This window comes from Diuraphis noxia, unplaced genomic scaffold, assembly GCF_037042655.1.
Source record: "Diuraphis noxia isolate RWA-SAM2 unplaced genomic scaffold, SU_Dnox_SAM2 contig0005, whole genome shotgun sequence".
In the NCBI taxonomy this organism is placed as follows: Eukaryota; Metazoa; Arthropoda; class Insecta; order Hemiptera; family Aphididae; genus Diuraphis; species Diuraphis noxia.
In genome coordinates this window covers 48864113-48884043 of record NW_028301715.1, presented here as the reverse complement: position 1 = coordinate 48884043, position 19931 = coordinate 48864113, and the positions used below count along the sequence as shown (strand labels likewise).

The window sequence follows — 19931 nt, the reverse complement described above, 5'->3', positions numbered from 1 at the left end:
AGTATAAATAATAATTGTTGGTAAAATGTTTTATTTTTATAGTTAAAAAATAAAAATAAATTAATAGTTTGAATTAATTTTTGAAATTTGAAATATATTAAAACAAATTAATCAATTACGACCTTTATAAAAAAAAATTAAATTTGGATTTCGATGAGCACATCCAATTGGTTAGTAAATGCGACCTGTTGTATAAATCAAATTTGAACTAGTAAATAGTAATAGAGTGTCAGTGTCGAGGGTGGCCAACGTGAAACCATATCTACATAAATCACACGTCCGTCAAACATGCAATATAATTATTCCCCATACCTACTAAAAAATATTATTATTATTTTTATAACTGGTGTTGTAAAAAACTCGGTAGCATCGTGTGCACTTCAGATTTTTCCTTTTCAAATATCTCCCACGCTGACAATGATGGGTGACTCATCGCCGTAAGATTTTTTTAGCTTTAAATATATAATATGCAATCGTCATATTTTTTATTCTAAAACCGTTCAATCCTATTGCCTAACCCTATGAGTTTTAACTTTCTATGTACAAATATTCAAATTATGAAAACAATACACTGCTATGGTCATTATTATATTAAAGAGGTATTTATTGATTTTAGTTAAATATTTTATTTAATTAAAATCTAAGTAATATTATCGAATATTTAGATTTTTTTTCGCTACACAAAATTGTTATTTTAATCATTATTTTATCCAACAAACAAAATATGATTTATGTACTCTTAACAATAAAACAGGTCAATATCCAAATTCCATATTGCAAGTGGCCTTCAGTCTCAACCATAGAGCAAGAAATGATTATCGTGCGCGCGTTTAATGACTTAATACATAATATTATATTAAAATGTTAATATAAATATATTCAATATATTCATAATTTGCTTTCCATAGAGATTTTTTACGCGTACTGCCTATTTTATTGGTCGAAATCCACTGAGCCCTTACCCAGTTACCCATGAAATACTTACTATAGTTCTATTTGAAGTTCAAAAAATATTTTCATTTTCATTTTTTAATATTTATGAATATTTCAAAATACATCGAACAGATATTTATTTATACCTAAACGTACAAAGTTTTCAAAGTGTGGCATAAGAGTGATGTGTAAACGAATAAATTTCAAAGGAAATAAAATATCATTTTCATTTTTCTACATTGGTATCACAATACCAAAGTTTCAATGAATATAAAGCCTGAACTCCAAACATGTGAACTATGTTTGATATTGAATATTCCACATAGTATAAACTAATAGCTGAATGTGGTTTGAAAAACTTATATAGGTAATATCCATCATAGTAAATTTCAAAAAAAAAAAAAATGAATATAATATTTAAAATATATTATCTTGTTTGCGTAGGTACTTGTATATTTTGCATTTAGAATATTTTATTTTGATTCGTAACATTCGTATTGAAACTAATCGAATACATATTTTTACTTCGAACTTTGACTAAGGATTTAACCTGCAAAGACAGAATATAATTATTTGATTATGCTGTGAAAAGCTGATTGAATTTTTAGGTTTAACAACTGTTAATCTTTTATCGGTAATAAAATTATTAATTTCTGGAAGTTTAAAATCTAAATCTTGCGTGCATTTTGAATACTTTTGAATTAAATTATTTTAATAAAAAAACATTGTGAAATATCCAAAAATTTCGCTCATACTTATGTTTTTCATATACATTTATGTTTTATATAATATGTATATTTATTGTTACTTAAGGAACATTGTGGCTGATCTTAAAAAATCTGAATTTCCGTTTTGTGTCTCAACGGATTCATAATTGTGATAACACCCACGAGATGTTGTTTTTAATTTTAGATAAGAACGACATGTTCGCTGTGAAAAATAAATAATAGTAGGTACATACCATGGCCTGTCTAAAGCCGTTTGACATAATGACCTATTCAACTGCTCTATATTACTCTATCAATGCTATTATCGCGAATTTTCAGTAAAAATAACTTACTTTATACAGTGAGACATATCACGCGTAATGGAGTTAACGATTATTGTTCAAAAGGATATGCTAATTTTGAAAAAACGCGTCGAACACGTTTTTGTTTTTTTTTTTCTGAAAGTAGTATATATTTGAATGTTCACAGCCAGCTTTTCCACGGTAAAAATTTTTTTTCAAGCCGAAAATTCTCCCTTGGAGCACACTGATTTACCGCGTAACACAATACGGTGATTACACAAGATTGTCCACCTATTTGCCGGTTACACAAAAATATTTACCGCATCAACTATTTTTTTCCGTTTTTTTAATTTTTTCAATCAAATATCACTAATTTTTATAAAAATAATATTTCAAGTAAAGAACAAATTATTTAATAAACGTTTTTTATAAAAATTTAAAAAAACTGAAAATCTAATAAAAAAATAGTTGATACAGTAAATATTTTTGTGTAAGGGGCAAATAGGTGGACAATCTTGTGTAATCACCGTATTGTGCTACGCGGTAAATCAGTGTGCTCCAAGGGAGAATTTTTACCGTGGAAAAGCTGGCTGTGAACATACAAATATATACTACTTCTGAAAATTTGTAAAAACTGGGATAAGCTCAGATGGTTCTACATCGATGTACATAATCTACATGTCATGTATACGTATCACACGAGGACGTATTTATTTATTCCTCAAAACGCCAAAGACAGTGGAAAATATACCTATACCTATACACGTTTTTGAAACACGGCCAAGAAACCGCCGAGTATAGAATATGACAGCCATTAAGTGCGTTTGATGTTCGACAACCGTTAGGAGTCTGATCGACTATCGCTTATTATACGAAGTCGATATTCGCAATTTCCGTCAGCTCATAATGTCGTACCATCAATGACGACGGAGGTTCCTTTTGTCAATATCGGTCGGTAAACGGTCCACGAATGATATAATGCCAGATAACGGTGCGTAGATATTGTAATATAATGTCGTGCCTATACATATTACACTTAACGCGGTCACTACAGAAGTATGGTATGATAACACCCACCCAACCAATAATAACGCGTCATCAAATGGTCGAATAAAAAAATAATATGATTTATCATACACGCGTGTTCGACGACGATCGTATTGTTATACTTAGATGGCTTCGGGCCATAACATAATAATATTGTACTGAAACTTCTATGTGTATATTATCCTTAAATGTTTTCGTTGTGTCACGCGTTTCGCTCAAGCACAGGATTCCTTGGGTCATTAGGGTGTGGGAAGATCCCGACCCCGGGAACAATTGATTTTAGGGACCTGTCTCTCTTTCTAAATATACACAGTGGTGGCTCGTGGGTTTTTGATGAAGTAATGCACTTCCAAAAAAAATATATAATATAATATTATGTATGTGGTTTAAATTTCTGATACCGATCGAGTAACATTATCAGCTGATGATCGGAATATAATAAACGAATGAGAGTAAAAATAAATTGTAATGCCAATGCCGATTTCGACGTCGACAATAATACATTGAAAACAAATTAATTGTTTATGCGCACATCAATTCAATTATATTATCGCTGGTTGTGTCTTTCGACTTGTTTTAATTGTTACATTATACAAATGTGCCCAGCGATTGTGTGCACTGCTGCACCAACACCGATACCGTTCCGTCGCAGACAACCACTCGGTTGTCAGGCCTTCTCAATCCAAAATATTATATTATTTTCATTGGTATTAAAATAGATGAAAAAAATAATAATTGAATTTATATTTTATATTTTGAATATGATATTTTAAATTAATTTAAATGTCACAATATTAATTTTTTCTATCTACGCAATTGTAAAACAGTAATTCATTTTTTTTTTAGAAATGTTCGAGTGTTGAAAGAGATCTTTTATCCGGGCCAGAGTATAAGATTTAAATTAATATAAAATCGAAATGGAAGACTTAAGAGACCCTTCGCTCTATTTTCCAGTGGCTGTATAGGTACGCATTGCTTTTCCGTTTTGTTTACATGTGTAGGTATAGGTTCATAATGTTACACTATTTACAAAAACAAAATATAAACTTAAGAAAATAATTTTAAAATCAACAACACCAAAATTCACAACACTCACTATTAATCGTTTTTTATTTCAATATTTCTTTTTGAAGACCAACCCCTAAAATTATAAATGCATCCAACCAAAATTATAATTTATACCTGCAGGTGTTCCTCGTCACTGGCTAATACCAATAAGTTATTGGTGTTTATGAAACTTTTTTAATCTGTTTTTTTTTTCTCAAATTTATTGCATTCCTAAATGTTACATTTTTATTAAAAATTAAATCTGCGAAATAAACTAAACAAAATTATTTATGCTACGGGCAAACTTCATTTTTGATTCAAAAAAAAGTAAATACAATGCGAATTGTAAATAGGTATAAAAATATTTAATAAAAAAAAAAAATCCCTACAAAATATATTGGAAATTATTTAGTCACTGTAAAACTACGTTTATCATATTTCAATCAACATTAAGTAATTTAACGAAGCGAGCATTAGAAAATAAAGTTTTATAAGATGAAAATAATTTATAAACATTTAAAAATATTAAAAATGCATCATGATAATATTTAGAAAAATTAAACAAATTTTTTCGTCATTTGTTGGGCTTTTACAGGTTTAAAAATATGATATTTTTAAAAAATATTATAGGTATTAACCTCAATAAAATATAATATGAAAAATAATTGAATAGAATTTTTTCAATAGAACTTGATTTCATAAGAATCGATTTACATCAGGTGACTTTCCGTTTTAGAACTCCATTTTATTGCTCAATGTTTTATAAGACTCAACCCCGATAATTAATTTATACATAAGTTTGTTCACCTCTACCCAACCCAGCTGCTATAATAATGATAACATATAATATCTTTGAAACTTTGAAATGTTTATATTTTACACGAGACAAAACTTTGTATTTATAACTTCTATTGCTGTTTATAAACACATTTTAAAGTTCACAATAATGTACAAGGATATTCAGAACTTTAATCAACTTTCACAGTTTCACTGTAACTTGATCTAGTTGTATTTATGTGTCTTCAAGGCTTTCAGATATCATGGTATAAAAGACCTAAGACGAAATATTTTAATTTGCTATAAAAGGTCAGAAATATTCTCCACACAATATTATTTTAAGGATTCTCGGCGAAAACAATTTGGAACACACTGTTAAATTAAATTTATTATTATCAACGTAAACTATAAACATCATATTTAATTACACTCAGTGTAAATATTACATAAATCCGTAATTAATATAATTTTTGTTTGTTATGACTTATGAATGATTTATCAAACTATATTATTATGTACCAAACTGATGCAGATCTCAGTTGAATCAAAAGTTAATGGAGAATAAAAATCTATATTCATTTTTTCCTTTAAATGTATACTTGTTGTTTTTATATTTAATGTATATTTTTATGACAACTGTCATCGACAATTTATTGTAATGACAAAGTTTATAGAAAACAAAAAACAAAAAACTCCACTCTATGATATCATTATATTCGTTCGAAATGACAAAATATCCATCACTTGATATTATATTGTTAATATTACTGTACGAATGGTAGTCAACTAATTCGTTGGATTAATGATAGGTATTATTTATAATGTTGAGCGAACTTTTTATTAATTTTTGTGTAACATATGTATGTGTATATAATATTATAATACATTAGTCGTATAGAGTATAATATGAAGGTACTCATTCATTCAACGATTATTAAAATCATTCATTATTTAATGTTTATTTAATCATTGTTTGAATAATAACAAAGACTTTCATTTGTTGACAAAATAGTCTTCAGGGCACTATTAAACTTTCACAATATTAACAAGAAAGTTATTATCACGAGATGTGAAGAGAATAAAAATAACGTTTATTAAGAACGAATAATATATTAATTAAGATTTATATCATAACACAATACACTGCGCGCAATTGTTCGTTTTAAATAATTGTATTAAATATCATATTGCCTACATGGAATTATTTTTAAATAATAATCAAAACAGGGAATTAACTTACAAAACTAGTTTCACTGACTTAAAATGATGTTATCAAGATATATAAAATACTGAAAAGTTTATTTTTTAAAATTCTTTTTAAGGATCCGGAATTTCCGAACTCTAAAAGCCAAGTAGGTACCTATTTTATAGTAAAATGTATGACGTAAACCCACGTTGTTACGGAACATTATCAGACGACAGAAACGGTCCTTTTCAGGACCACCAACCGACCACATACTACCATTTAAGTAACCGCTATATAACAACACCGTTATACACACAACGACGTTTATACTCGAACAGACGAACAAGTTCGCTGAGTGAAAACAGCACCGTTGTGATCAGGTGACCATAACAGTGAGGTTATGTCGACTCGTCATTCCATATAGCCTGAATCCAATAAAAGCTACGGAAATCTGATTAACGTGTTACGTGTATAAATACCGGTACAACAACCGAGGACATTGATTCCAATTCCAAACTTCAACTCTTCAACAACTGAACAATCGATTACGAAGTAACTTTGGTCGAACTGGAATCATTTGGAAACTCAAGTTAACGACGATCGTCAGCCACTACGTGAAACGCACGAGCCGTTATCCCGCCGACTGCCGATCACCCAGTGAACCCGTTGCCGGACACCAATACTACGACCCACTCAGCACGGACGAAACACGATTATTGTCTACCGGAGACCGCGGAGAAACACCGAACGACCGGCCCTGTCAACGATACTATCGCCGAGCACCCGGCGTTACGCTTATTCTCTCACCGCTCAGGGTTAATCGGTTGTCGAATACGCCGGAACACACGATACGAGCCAAGCTATCCCGGAAGACAACGCGGACACCATCGACCAGGACAACAGTCCGAACCCACCAGATAGATTCCGCGTGGCAACCATCGTCGCGACCGACACAGTCGAGCAACACATAAAACGGCTCTTTTCAGAGCCACCCCCACCTTATAAGACACTTAATTAAGTTGATATTTTCCGAACCTGCTTGGCCACCGGAGTACCGCTTATATAAGCTTATACCGGTGACGGGCGGTTCCCCACCGTCTTGTCAAAACTCAACATACCCGACATTGTAAATAGAGTCCGGCCTGTGCCCGACTAGCCACAAGCACCACCACCGACTGTGCCACCTAACTTATCAAGTCTGGGCGGTGCAGATCGACGCTTTACTTGCCCCAACATTGTATAAATTATTATTCGATATAGCAATAGATTAATGTGGATTACTAATACTCGCAATTTGTTATTTATTTCACGACGCGGAACGTTGGAATTCAACGCTCCGTATCAGCGTATTAGTCTTATACAAATAAAAAGTCGTCCAAGTTTAAATGGAATTAAAAAATATAAGAATAGTAGTTCAAACTTTAATTTGTTTCTACTAGAAAGTCGTATGAATTGACATCCTGCATTACTCGTCACATGTTAGGTTACCAACAGGATCTATTTTACATAATTAATGTGTTTTATGTAAAAATTGGATGGATGCTAAAGAAACCCTCATTTTTAAAATACCTTACCAAACCGTCGTTTATTTTTATGGGAAAAATATGATAACAGATTAAGTTCAAAAATATGGGCTTTTAAGTTTTTTTTCGTGAGTTTACGGAATCACGACGATTTGAATGCAAAACAAAAAAATTATTTGGGTTTTCAATGTTTTCACTGTACATTGTTTTTTTTTTTTTTTTAAAAAAGAAATGGAAATTCATTAAATTTGATTCGTAAGAGAATGAAATAGATGACTATTTAAATTGTCGTAAGACATCTGTCCTAAAAGTTTCTGCATGGTGATATTGAAAATCGAAAGTTTTTCGTATTGTTATTGTTCTGAATGGCTGATTTCACTTTTGGCAGTTTTGTCTTTTATATTATAATAAAATATAATCGCCTAGTCGTGTGTACATAATATATTATTATATATGAGACAGTTATTTTAATGTAAGACAGTAAGACACTCATTGTTTTAAAAATTAGCTAAGTTTGAAAAAGTTTTAACTTTTTTTTAAACATTTTATATCATCATAATTTGAAATTATATTTTTACTATCATTTATCAGTTTATCACCATCAATTTTTCAATTTTTTCGATTATTTTAAAGAAAATATCATGTGTACACTGTACATATTTATGTTTTTTCATTCCTTGGCAAAATATTATTTCGAGTATTTTTTAGATAAATTTCAAATAGTTTTGTTTAATCAATTTTAACTTTGTGCGTATTTAAAGTTTATATAGAATACACTAAATATCATTTTACAATAAATTTTGAAATTTTAAAATTAAAAAAAAACCTAAATATGTCACAAAATGCAAAAAAAGATAATAATATTAAAAAATATGCACCATAACATTACAGGTTTTGTTTCTTTCTGATAATACGAATCAGATTTTTTTTCTACTTATACTTTTTTACGGTTGGGCAAACCAACATACAAATGGTAGAAATTCTCAGCCCTAACTAATATCCATGCCTATATAAGAACGTTTGTGTAGTCAAAGGTTCAAAGAATAATCACAATTGCTGTAAACAGTACTTTTCACCGTAACCTATAGAATTATCATGACGTGCCTAGTTGATCTGTACCTACAATTTGTTTCACAGTGCATCAACTAGTAAATACTACCACAAGCTAACGTGCCGTTTAATAATATTCTCCGAAATCAGAAAATAGTTATTCGGCAAATAATTTCGCTACGATAAACACTCGATAGAATTCGTCGGTTTAATCATAAGTTTATTCATTAAATGCATTATTTTTTTACCCATGAATAAACTGAAAATTAAAATACTGGGCATTATAGAATAGTTTTTCGTATGAGACGATCTTTCATCATAATATTAACTATAAAATTTAACTGGACATTTAACACCTGCTACACTATTATACAATAGAGCGAATTTATTGTTGTTTTTTTTTTTTTTTTTGTCATTGACTTTCGAAATCATAAAAAGATACAAATAGTTTCAAAATTTAAGATCGAAAAAATTTTTAGTAAACCAAAAAATGATGGATAAGAAAAAAATGTAGGTACATCAATGTAAAACCAAAATCATTCGCTCAGAGTTTTAAATTTAACACGAACGATTTTTTTACTTATTTATGTTAATTCATCGCTTGAGTAGCATACCTATTGGCTATTGATTAATTTACTCATCATTATAATATAATCAATCAATGCTAGTTTGCAGTTGACTTAAATCATATTATAAAATAAAACATCAATCAAGGACACCACATTTTATTTACTTATTTAGACCATTTTCACAGATTATGTTAATATTGTATACTTAATACATTGAATAATATTATGTTGGCAATAATAACAATTAATAATAATGGTTTGGATAATAATGAAAATTTATCTAAAAAATAATAATAATAAATGTGTTTATAATAAGGGTACTGATTATATTATTAATAAAAATTGATTGGTTGAGGTAAAGTAAATATGATTTTTTTAAACAATAATAATAAATCATTTTTTTTTAAAATTTATTTTAAAATATACAATCTGTAAAACATAATTTACAATAAGCATATGCCCATATGGGGAACAAAAAAACAATATAAATTGGCAGTGAATTGCTTGAGGGGGGAGGGGTAGTTAGTATCTACTCAGCAGTAACACTCGACTATTATAATCTGATGTTTTATTATTGTGGCTCTATAAATATTATAATATTTTTTAATATCATACATGATTTACTGACGAAATTATTAATGTATTATTAAATTTGTGTATTTGTTATTATGTACCTATTGATATCACATTTTGGCTAACTAAGTTTGAGTTAAAATCAAAAAACTATAATTTTAACTAAGTTTATCATAAAAATTACCACTTATTGTATAATGATATGGTTTTTTCAAGTTCCTTTTCAGAAACATTTGAGACCCGTCCTAAAAAAATAATTTCTGTTGTATAGACCAATGCCAATTGTCACGAATCACCACCCACTCCGAGCTATGCATGACAGCTTCATCAGATTTCTGTTATAATAATTTATTGTAAACGACTTGTCGCATCACAAATCGCACTGGTTTACCCTCTGGCTATCAAAGATGGCGCTCACGACTGCTGTAAACGTCGTCACAAGTATTATTTAGTTTAATAATTAGGTACATGACAAATATTCGATCGAATATTGAGGGACTTTAATGATCAATTTTTAATATTTACTTATAATTAGGACTAGGATTTATATGCAATAAAAAATGATAAAATATGCATTTGGTTTATTAAAAATATTCAAAAATATTCTTAAACAAATATTATTTAAAAAACACATTTTCTATGCATTTTTTTAAATACCAATTAATAAAAATAAATATGTTAAACACTCAAAAGATAAAACATTAAAAAAATTCTAAGATCTTAAAATCTCTAAAATATTAATTTATATTAAATTGATAAAGCTACTCAAATGAATTACATGAAACAATCACATGAAGTTTTAAATTTTCAAAAATGATCGATCTTCCGTTTGACCTTAGTATGTTTTTATATTTGCTAAAACTCCATTCGACATCACATGACATAATTTTTGCTTATTTAAATTTTGTAACTTTCCCGGGAGTTAGATTTGGAAAATCTTCATCTACATTGTTGCCATTTAAAATATTACGTATCGTAGACATAGCTTTTAGCCCGGTATTTTTTTCTAAAACATTTTTATATTTTTTGTGGATTTTTTCAGAGATCGGTCCTTTGTTTTGGCTAAGTTTAGATTTGGTGTTTTCAAAGATCTCCAAATTGTAATGAAAAATAATGTAAAACATGTACTTTTGTGTTTTTGTAGTCGAAATGTATAAAAAAAAATAATTTTGTTCAAAATATGCAAAAATATGCATTTTATCTAAAATATGCAAAAATATGACAAATAAAAATATCACCATTTACCTCAGCCAGGGCTAATTCGTGGACATTACTTACAAAATAAGTAATCAGAAGTTGCAAAAAAAAAAACATACCAATGCATATAAATCCTAGCCCTATTTATAAATATAGTTTGACTACATCAAGTTTTAAATAATCGAATTGTGCATTTTAAATAATTAAAACAACATTGGTTTTCTTTTTATTATTTTTTTATACTTAGTTTATATAGTTCAATGTGGCATGCCAGTTGTTGGTCGGGCCAGAGTTGCGATCACCCTTTAACGACCTGGGAGGGTTCGGTAATGAGCACGTGCGTGTGGGAAAATCATTTTTTCAATTTATGTTTTAGAGGGTAATGAATTTATATTTTTAGCTCCACAATATTGTACAAAATAAATCAATTAATTCTTTTTCAGGCATTAGTTAAATTTCGATTTGAAATATTAATGATTATCGATAGTGTCTGAGTAACGTAACCGTAGCGCATATATATGGACACAGAAATCTTTTTATTCACATGTTTATGAGAGTGTACACTTTATTTTTATTTTTGGCTGACAAAAATTTCACAAAATATAGTGCTTAATATTATATTGAATGATTTTGAAATTAAAACTTATTTATGAAAATACTAGGTTACCATGTGTTAACACAACTTAAAAGTATACCTATGGTATTGTTTTATAGCACAGATTGTGTGTAGGTACACGTGACGACAAAACTAATTGCTAGAAGTAGTGAACCTAACCTAACCGAGTGATGGTAATTAAGGGAGTAATTCAAACTTATAAGTGGCAAACACAGGCTGCCCACAGTGGGTTATGATCATGTTAGAGCAAAAGAGCAAAATAAATTATTTGTTTAATACGTGTGTAGGTACCTAAGTCTGATTGTGTACATAAGGTAAAGAAATATTTATCGTCTCAATAAGGAACATTTTAATAAATCATCGGTTTCGACGATTGTTACCGATTTGATATCTGAAATTCTGAACCGATTGAATAACCCGAAATAGTGCGGATTGCTCTTAATCCGTCTAATCGCATATACATAAATTAGTGAATGTGCGTAATTTGATATATACTTCATAGTTAGCAGCTGACAGGTATAATATGGCCAACATGGGTACAATGGCTTAAAATAACAGCTGTAAAAAAAAAAAAAGTATTCCATAAATTATTGGTATTATACTTTAGAACAAAACGTATATATACTCCTACAATGCCGAATATGGTCGTTAATCATTGTTTTAGCAGCATTACAGTTGAATAAGTTTATTGTAGTTATGGCGTCTGCTGTGTATATGTACTTATTATATATTTTATGAGTTTACGGTAATGTCGATTTCTAAGAATAACGCCGTATAATAGGTACCCATTATTGCATTCAGCCAGAGCGGCATAAGCATTGAATGGCTGAATAAGTGATCGCCATCGTAAACGGAACAGTATTATAATATAGGATATAGAAATCGGTTCCTTAAACATATCGTGCATTATAGAACACTCGATGTAAATAACAGATGGATAATCGGATGTTGGATAAAGTGTTCCCCGAGCTCTTATACAGACAAAACGCAGACCCGTAACATAGGTAATATATTATTATTATTATAATGCGAAGTCGACCAGCAGATCCGAGTTGGAGCCAAAAACGGAAACCGGACGGATCGCTTTGGTTAAAAACTTAAAACAGACCATAACATTATCGTGACGTCATCAGCTCATATATATATATTCGGGTAGACCGCGAACCCACGCTGATTTATATTGTCACTGATAAATGGCGACGGGATGGCAAAGGACTCACATAAAAAAGGTCGACTGCCGGGTGTACGTGCCGGACACACTTCGAACAACGATTGATGGGCAACAGCGACGTTTTCATCGCGAAACTCACAGGGTGATCCGAGAAAATCGCGATCGAATGGATCGTGGATTTAGCGTCACTACACGAACACATTGATCGTATTATATCATTATCATTATTATCAGTGGTGCCTAGGCTGGTCGACAAGTAATGCAACTGCATGCGTTCTCGAAGTCGGTGGGTGCATATTGCTGAAGGACACCTTCAGAGAAGTTTATAAATTTATAACATAAACTATACATAATATAGATGTATATTTTTTATCCGATTTCCTTAAACTACGGTGAAATTTATATGTGAGAATATTTTTTATAAATACAAAATTGGGTCGGTGGTTGACTATAACTTTTTTTAACTGCGTGTGCTGTCAAAATACATCTGTGCGCCCCACTGATATTATTATTATTTCTATGTTAACCGCTTTGATAGTCAAAGTAATTCGGTCAGTCTGGTGATAAGATCATTGAGAGTTTGAGACACTCTTTAGTACAATGCGTGATGCGTCACAAATGTCCGACACGGTCTGTGGAATTTTATATATGAATTGGACACAAACCCAGGTCATAGTACGACATCAATAACATTCTCCTTGTCAGCCAACTTGACGTCAAACTTAACGTAATTTAAAGCGTTTCAGTAATTTAATTATTGGAATTACATTTAGTATATATATGTATACACTGTCTGTCTCAGATGTTCCATCGCATGTCTCCTTATAATATGTGTTACAGATGATATTGTATTATAATGTTGCGTACATCTGTTCCAAATCGATACCTAAATTGACATTTAAATGAGCTTATTTCTAAGAGAAATCTTTAAAACAAAATCCTGTTTAAAATAAAAAATATTTAAAAAAAAAAATTACTTAAATGTTACAAGTGACGTGAGTACGATTAAGTTTTTGGAATTATCGAATAACCCGTTTTTTAATCTTAGGTTTTCAGTAGATTGAAAAATATATTATTAAAATGTATAGGTACTAATTATTTTTGTCAGCACCCTGACGACAACGTCGAACACACCACCTTCGAGTGTCCAAGATGGGACGCCGAGCGGGAAGGTGTGTGCGTCCATTCCTAGGTGGTCGATTACCCACGCCGGAAGACGTAGCCGATTTGCTCTGTGGACCGGTAGGCATAGAGGACCAGAGCACACGAATGAAGGAATCCTTCATTCGTGCGAGGACCGCAACATGACAGAAGGTATCCTCGGCCAGAAAGAGGAGGACGAGAGTGCCATGCAGGCTGCTGGACGCTAACAGATGTCCAATCGACAAAACCGTGGGACGACGATCACGGCAAAATGTCTGAATGTAACTTATGAACGGGGGCAATGTCCCGTCTACCACCCACCATGTATGTGTATTTGTATAATGTCAAATAAACGATGGCGGTGCCGCGGAAGCAATGCGAAAGCAGTTAGGTACTAATTATTTTACTCCAAGTTAAGTTTTCAATACCTTTGAGAATAATAGATAAAGATGAATGGTTTCAACGGAAAAATGCTTTCACCAAGACGGCTCGAAATTAAAACAATAAATACATATCCATGTAAAAATATTATGTGCATACATTTTTCTTAATTATTGAGTTTTAAATAATATGTACCTATTGTTTTTTTTTTTAGTAACAAAAATTTATCCTCGGTAACATTGGCAAGTGTATATATATTTTTATTTTTTATTTTTGTTTAATATTCTTAAAACAATCGTGTTTAGTTGAATGACAATATTATTATAATAACATACTTTTATTCAATGAATATTATAGGTATCAATAGAAACAATTTTGATTCGAAATTCTGTAGGAACAATTTTTTTTTATGCTACTGATAAAACATACATACCTACCTAAGTTGAAAATAATAATGTTTTAACGCATTTTTTTTCCTTTTAATGGCCAAGAATAAATAAATATTTCCGAGGCTATTATATTTGGAACAGCATTTAATTTGCATATTTCGACACATAATACGAGTAATTAGTTTCTGGCCAATTAATGATGTCATTTGTTAATTTATTACACCAACGTAAATTCGCCCAAACCGATTGTATTTATTTTAGTTATATTTGAAAAATTTGAAAAAAAATGTTTAATATTCACGACACTCGTGGTACTATAATATTATACTTAAACCCGATGTATACAACAATACATGGAAAGCATTATCCGGGTAAAAATTCGAATATGTTAAATATAAATAAACAAGTACTTACCTGCAGTAGACTTTTGTGGTTATCACATTTTTCATTTTGTATATTAAAAAAAAAAAATTATACACACTGTGTACAATATGTTAATTTTATACAAAGCGGCAGTACGCTAATGGGAAAAAAACGCGATCGGTCTTGAATTTTACATACCAGCCTGACACGTGGTGTAATTGTGTCATAAAGTGACCCTCCTGAATATCATACTTGTGGTATACCTAATTCCAACAAACAAAAACACTTCTTTAACGAATCTGGACGATTTGATAAGGACACGAATTAGAACTTAAATACGACAGCATTTCGTTGCATAACAATTAATTTTTTCGGTGAAACTTTATTTTAACAATTTACTAATTGTAAATTTTCACCTAATTGGTGGTTAAGAGTAAATTGCATCTCCCTAGAGAAAAAACTTATAGCAAATATATATTATAGGGAAGCTGTATGTTCCTAATATTATATTTAAAAAAATCACATTTTGCGAAACTGAAATAAAATGTGTTTTGACTTCAGATCTCGATAAAGAGCACCTAAGTATAGTTGTCATTTTCCAATACAATAAGTGCCATAAGCGCTATTTCAATAATAAAAAAAACTAAGGGTGCTTAAGTTATACATTTTCTCATTTTAGTTTTTTTCCTTTGTAAGAAGAAGTTTTTGATACATAAACACGAACATTATTTGAGGGAACTTTTAACCCCCCTCCTATTTGCGCCTATGATAAGTGCCACGAATACATCTGATATTTCAAAATATTAAAATATTTATTAATTTCCGTTAATCTATTGATTTTTGGTACCTACCTAATGACATATTATAAGAAAAGAAAAAACATTCCATAAAACGTGTTGAAGCATGTTATCAATTAAAATAAGTTTGGTGGTGATATTATATTAATGTTATTGTCATCAACGTTCTTTTATTTTAATTTTTAACATTCTTTTTTTCCCCATCATATTTCAAACAGCATAATAACATTACGCCTTTACGGCTTTACGGTAACATTATGACAATATTAATTATAGGTAACTATTGTTTATCTGCAGGTGGTTAATATCGAAATTCTGACCGTATTAGGAGAACTATTGCTGAATATTGCGACACCACTCGTCTTGTTGGAAATTGTATACAACCACCGCCGTCACTGCTGTCACGTTCACTCTAACTTTATAATGGCGTTGTAAGGAAGGGGGCCATCGCTCATTTTATCCAGAAATAAACATATATTGTCTAGTACTGCCGCACCGTCAAATCCGGGTTATAGGTTCGGTCTTTATTATAATGATAACATTGTATGTAAGCGTGTGGTTTTGTGCCAAAATAATCGTCAACTACCTACACACGGAATCCGCGTTTTCACATGGAGGCGAAGAACTTTGGAGATTATAATAATAATATACACACACGCGGGAGCAAACCGTGAGCGTGTCCTATCAACATTGCATGCGATGACGAGACGACGTTTCCGTGTAAAACATATTTGTTGTAATGATGTACCTATATTGTATCTATATATATATAGTGATGTGAAATTTCAGAAATTTACCATTCGAAAAAAATTTAAGAAGACATTTTTGAAATCTCAAAATAAAATTTAATTTTCTAACAGAGCTTACTTTTTTTTTTTTACGCGAGGTGTGTAAAAATTAGAAATGTTCATTGAATTTTAAAATATATTTCATAATATTAAACATATTATTATGTATGCTGCAGTAAAAAATGTATTAATTTAAATATTTAGTTTTTAATCATCATTAATATAATTATATTTGCGTGGTAATATAACATTCACGGTATTGCTATTTTATCACAACAAAATTAATGACCGTAGAAAAAAAAGAAAAGAATTTCTTATAAGAGGCAATTTCCTAGTTCACTAATTGTAAGGTATTTGTTACTAGGACACGTCTATAGCTGTAGGCTTTATGTAATATTTTTGGAATGAGCGAGATACGTCACTATGGGGTGAAAAAAAAATAACATCGCTCACCGATATCACTTCAATACTGTCAATAATTTAACTCGTATTTTTATTTTTAGAATTTAATTGAAAACTGCACATTCTGTGTAGAACTGAATTTTATGGCGAGTATACTATTTTCAAGTATTCTTTTATATTTAAGCACGCTCTTGTCAAAAAATAATTAAAACTTTTTATAGTTTCAGCTATCAAATATCGATCTTATTATTTGTTATTTGACCATTTAGTATTATTTTTCGATAGCAAAACGATACATAGGTGATAGGTACCCTAAAAAATGTAAATGGCACCGATAGAGCCTTAGTGGGAGGTTATGACCACACCGTGAAATGTGTTTGATTTGTCTACGAATTCTACGTAATTAATGTCTGAGTACCTATTATACCTATTCATAATTCCTGTGGCGTTTTGAAACATTAATTTGTAATGTACAATTGAATTTTTAATTTAAACATTTTACTAATCTGCCTCCCTTCCAGTTCCCCAAAAATTAACCCCGGTTGTGTTACTACCTTCATCGCAGCTTAACGATGCCAATATGCATTGGTTATGTATTAGTTTTTTGACGTTTTTTTACAAATTTGATCAACATAATGTCCACAAATATTAAACGTAAATATAAAAAAATAAAAATAAAAATGATAGAAATCTTTTTAAGAGGACACTACATACATGACGTGTCGTCTTCGTCTTACAAATCAATGTATAACAGCAAAAACTATTTTGCGCGGGAAAGAAGCAAGAAAGCTACAGATATAACCAGGGAACGAAATTTCCACCACATAAAGAAGAGAATTTCGGCTGTGTAATATAATTTGTTCATTTTTTCGATGTTGGAGCTACAAAACAAGGTTATTCAAATTTGAAAAACACAGAAATAATAGATTTTGAAACAATACAAAAACGATATTTCACAGATAATGTTCTCAACTATATTTTATATCAATTTAGAGTCTTATTGGCTATCGCTACAACCTGAGTAGACCGCTCAAAACAATTTTTCCTATGTTGTACATTTGTTAAACGGAGATAAGATATATACGCGAGTTTAACGTCCATTAAATGATAAAATATGTAAATATAAAATATAAATATGTCTCATCATATTGATAAATACATTTTTTTATTTCTTATTTTAAGCATATTATATAAAACATAATTAAAACATAATATCATTAGATAGTATATTTTAAAAATATTATACTAACACGAAGACTGCTTGTCTTGTGGTATACTTACACGAAATTAGTGAAAAAGTCAAAATAATGCCGTGTTGTCATACCAATATTATTATAATCATCCTGACTTCAATTTCCTAGAACCAGAACAGATTTCGTTCCTTGACGAAAAAAAAAATGTAAAAATGTATTAAATGGTTACACCCATATAGATCAATATTTAGAAGCAAGACTAACAAAAACTATTTTTCTGAGGTATAAAAAAATTGACTTGCCGTAATCTGTTTTGGAATAATATTGTTATAAAATGATGGTTCTCCTTCGCTTTATGCGTGCTTCGGAAATTATCGCTTCAAATTCATTAAAAATTGTATTACATTTGTTTCGTATATTTTACCGTATATTATATTCTAGCAAAATTAAACGCCCATCGCTTGATTATTTTATTATGTCACATAATATTTACAATCCTATCGACTTAAAGTGATTGCTAAATTCTCATGTATTAGATGATGTATTGACGGTAAAGGAGAAAAAATTGCATTTTACCGACGACCGGCGACGACAACTTTATAATATTTCATTTTACAGCTCTATTATTATACCAACGCGATTTGCAACGAGTATAATTGACAGTGCAAATAAGGTCGTGAATACTGCTTGAAAATAGAAATACGGTGTCATGTTCACTGTATAATATTATATATTTTGTGATAACGTCATAATAGTAAATACGATTTTTTTTTTTTGCTGACAACATTTCATAACGTCACGAGACGTAACCATTACTATTAAGAATTTCTTCGAAGAATATTTATTTTTTTAAATCGATTGACGCTCTATGTGTTGCTGCAGTTATCTGCGTTTATGTTACAGATTTTCTCTATGATCAAATGCATTCCGAATATTCAACATCCCACTAGATTTTCAACATCCGTCTCTTTATATGACGTATTTTTATTATATTCCGTTGACTACATGTGGGTAATAAGTCGCGGTATATAGATGCGTATTCCGGTCGAATGATATAATAAGAAACAGGTGCATATTCTTCTATTTATTTTTAAAAATGTTATCAAATATTTTTATTTTTTTTTTTTTTGCTCCGTTTTTTTATTTAAGCCTCTGTATACAATGTTAACATAATATCTGTTGAGTTGAATAATGATAACATTTTAAAGTAAATGTCCCGTAACAAATTCAGCCGATTTCGGTGACGTTAATTTAATTACCGTGAGATGTAGATAGTGTTATTTTTTCCCTTAATATTAACGGTTTCTTTTTGTTTTATTTTTTTTAAACATCTTTACTGTTTTTGATTATTTTTTTTTTTTTATAAAATGTGATTTATTACTTATATAATTGCTATTGCTGATATATTTTATCTTAATTCGTTTATCTATAAAGATTTCTCAGTGAACCTAACTCTTATTAATCAAGTCATTTTGAGTTATAGCTCAATGACTCAATTAGGTACTGTGTATCCAAGACATCATTATTCATTAGTTTATGTTCAATAAACAAAACTATAATGTATAATGCTTCTTCAAACTGTCGTTCTATGTATACAACGTAAATGAAACTTTAGTTTTCAAATATTTGATCGAATGCAGTTAATAAATTTCGATTTTATTGTTTTTTGAGAAAATATTATTATTCCCACACACTTAAAATAATTAACGTTAATTTAATTGAATACACGATGTCGTGTTGTTTAGTTATTGAAATATTAACATTGTTATAAACAACA

General features: G+C 30.1%; 1 protein-coding gene across 2 annotated transcripts in view; it reads left to right on the top strand.

Moving 5' to 3' along the window:
- Nucleotides 1-19931, top strand: part of LOC107173366 (RYamide receptor-like) — a 122205-nt gene that overhangs the window by 14369 nt on the left and 87905 nt on the right. The window contains exon 2 of one of the 2 annotated variants that reach the window (XM_089229391.1): nt 3836-3954. The exons of the other annotated variant lie outside the window; for it this stretch is intronic. The gene's annotated coding sequence lies outside the window, so the exon portion shown is untranslated. The remainder of the gene's footprint in view (nt 1-3835; nt 3955-19931) is intronic. 2 annotated transcript variants of the gene reach the window in all.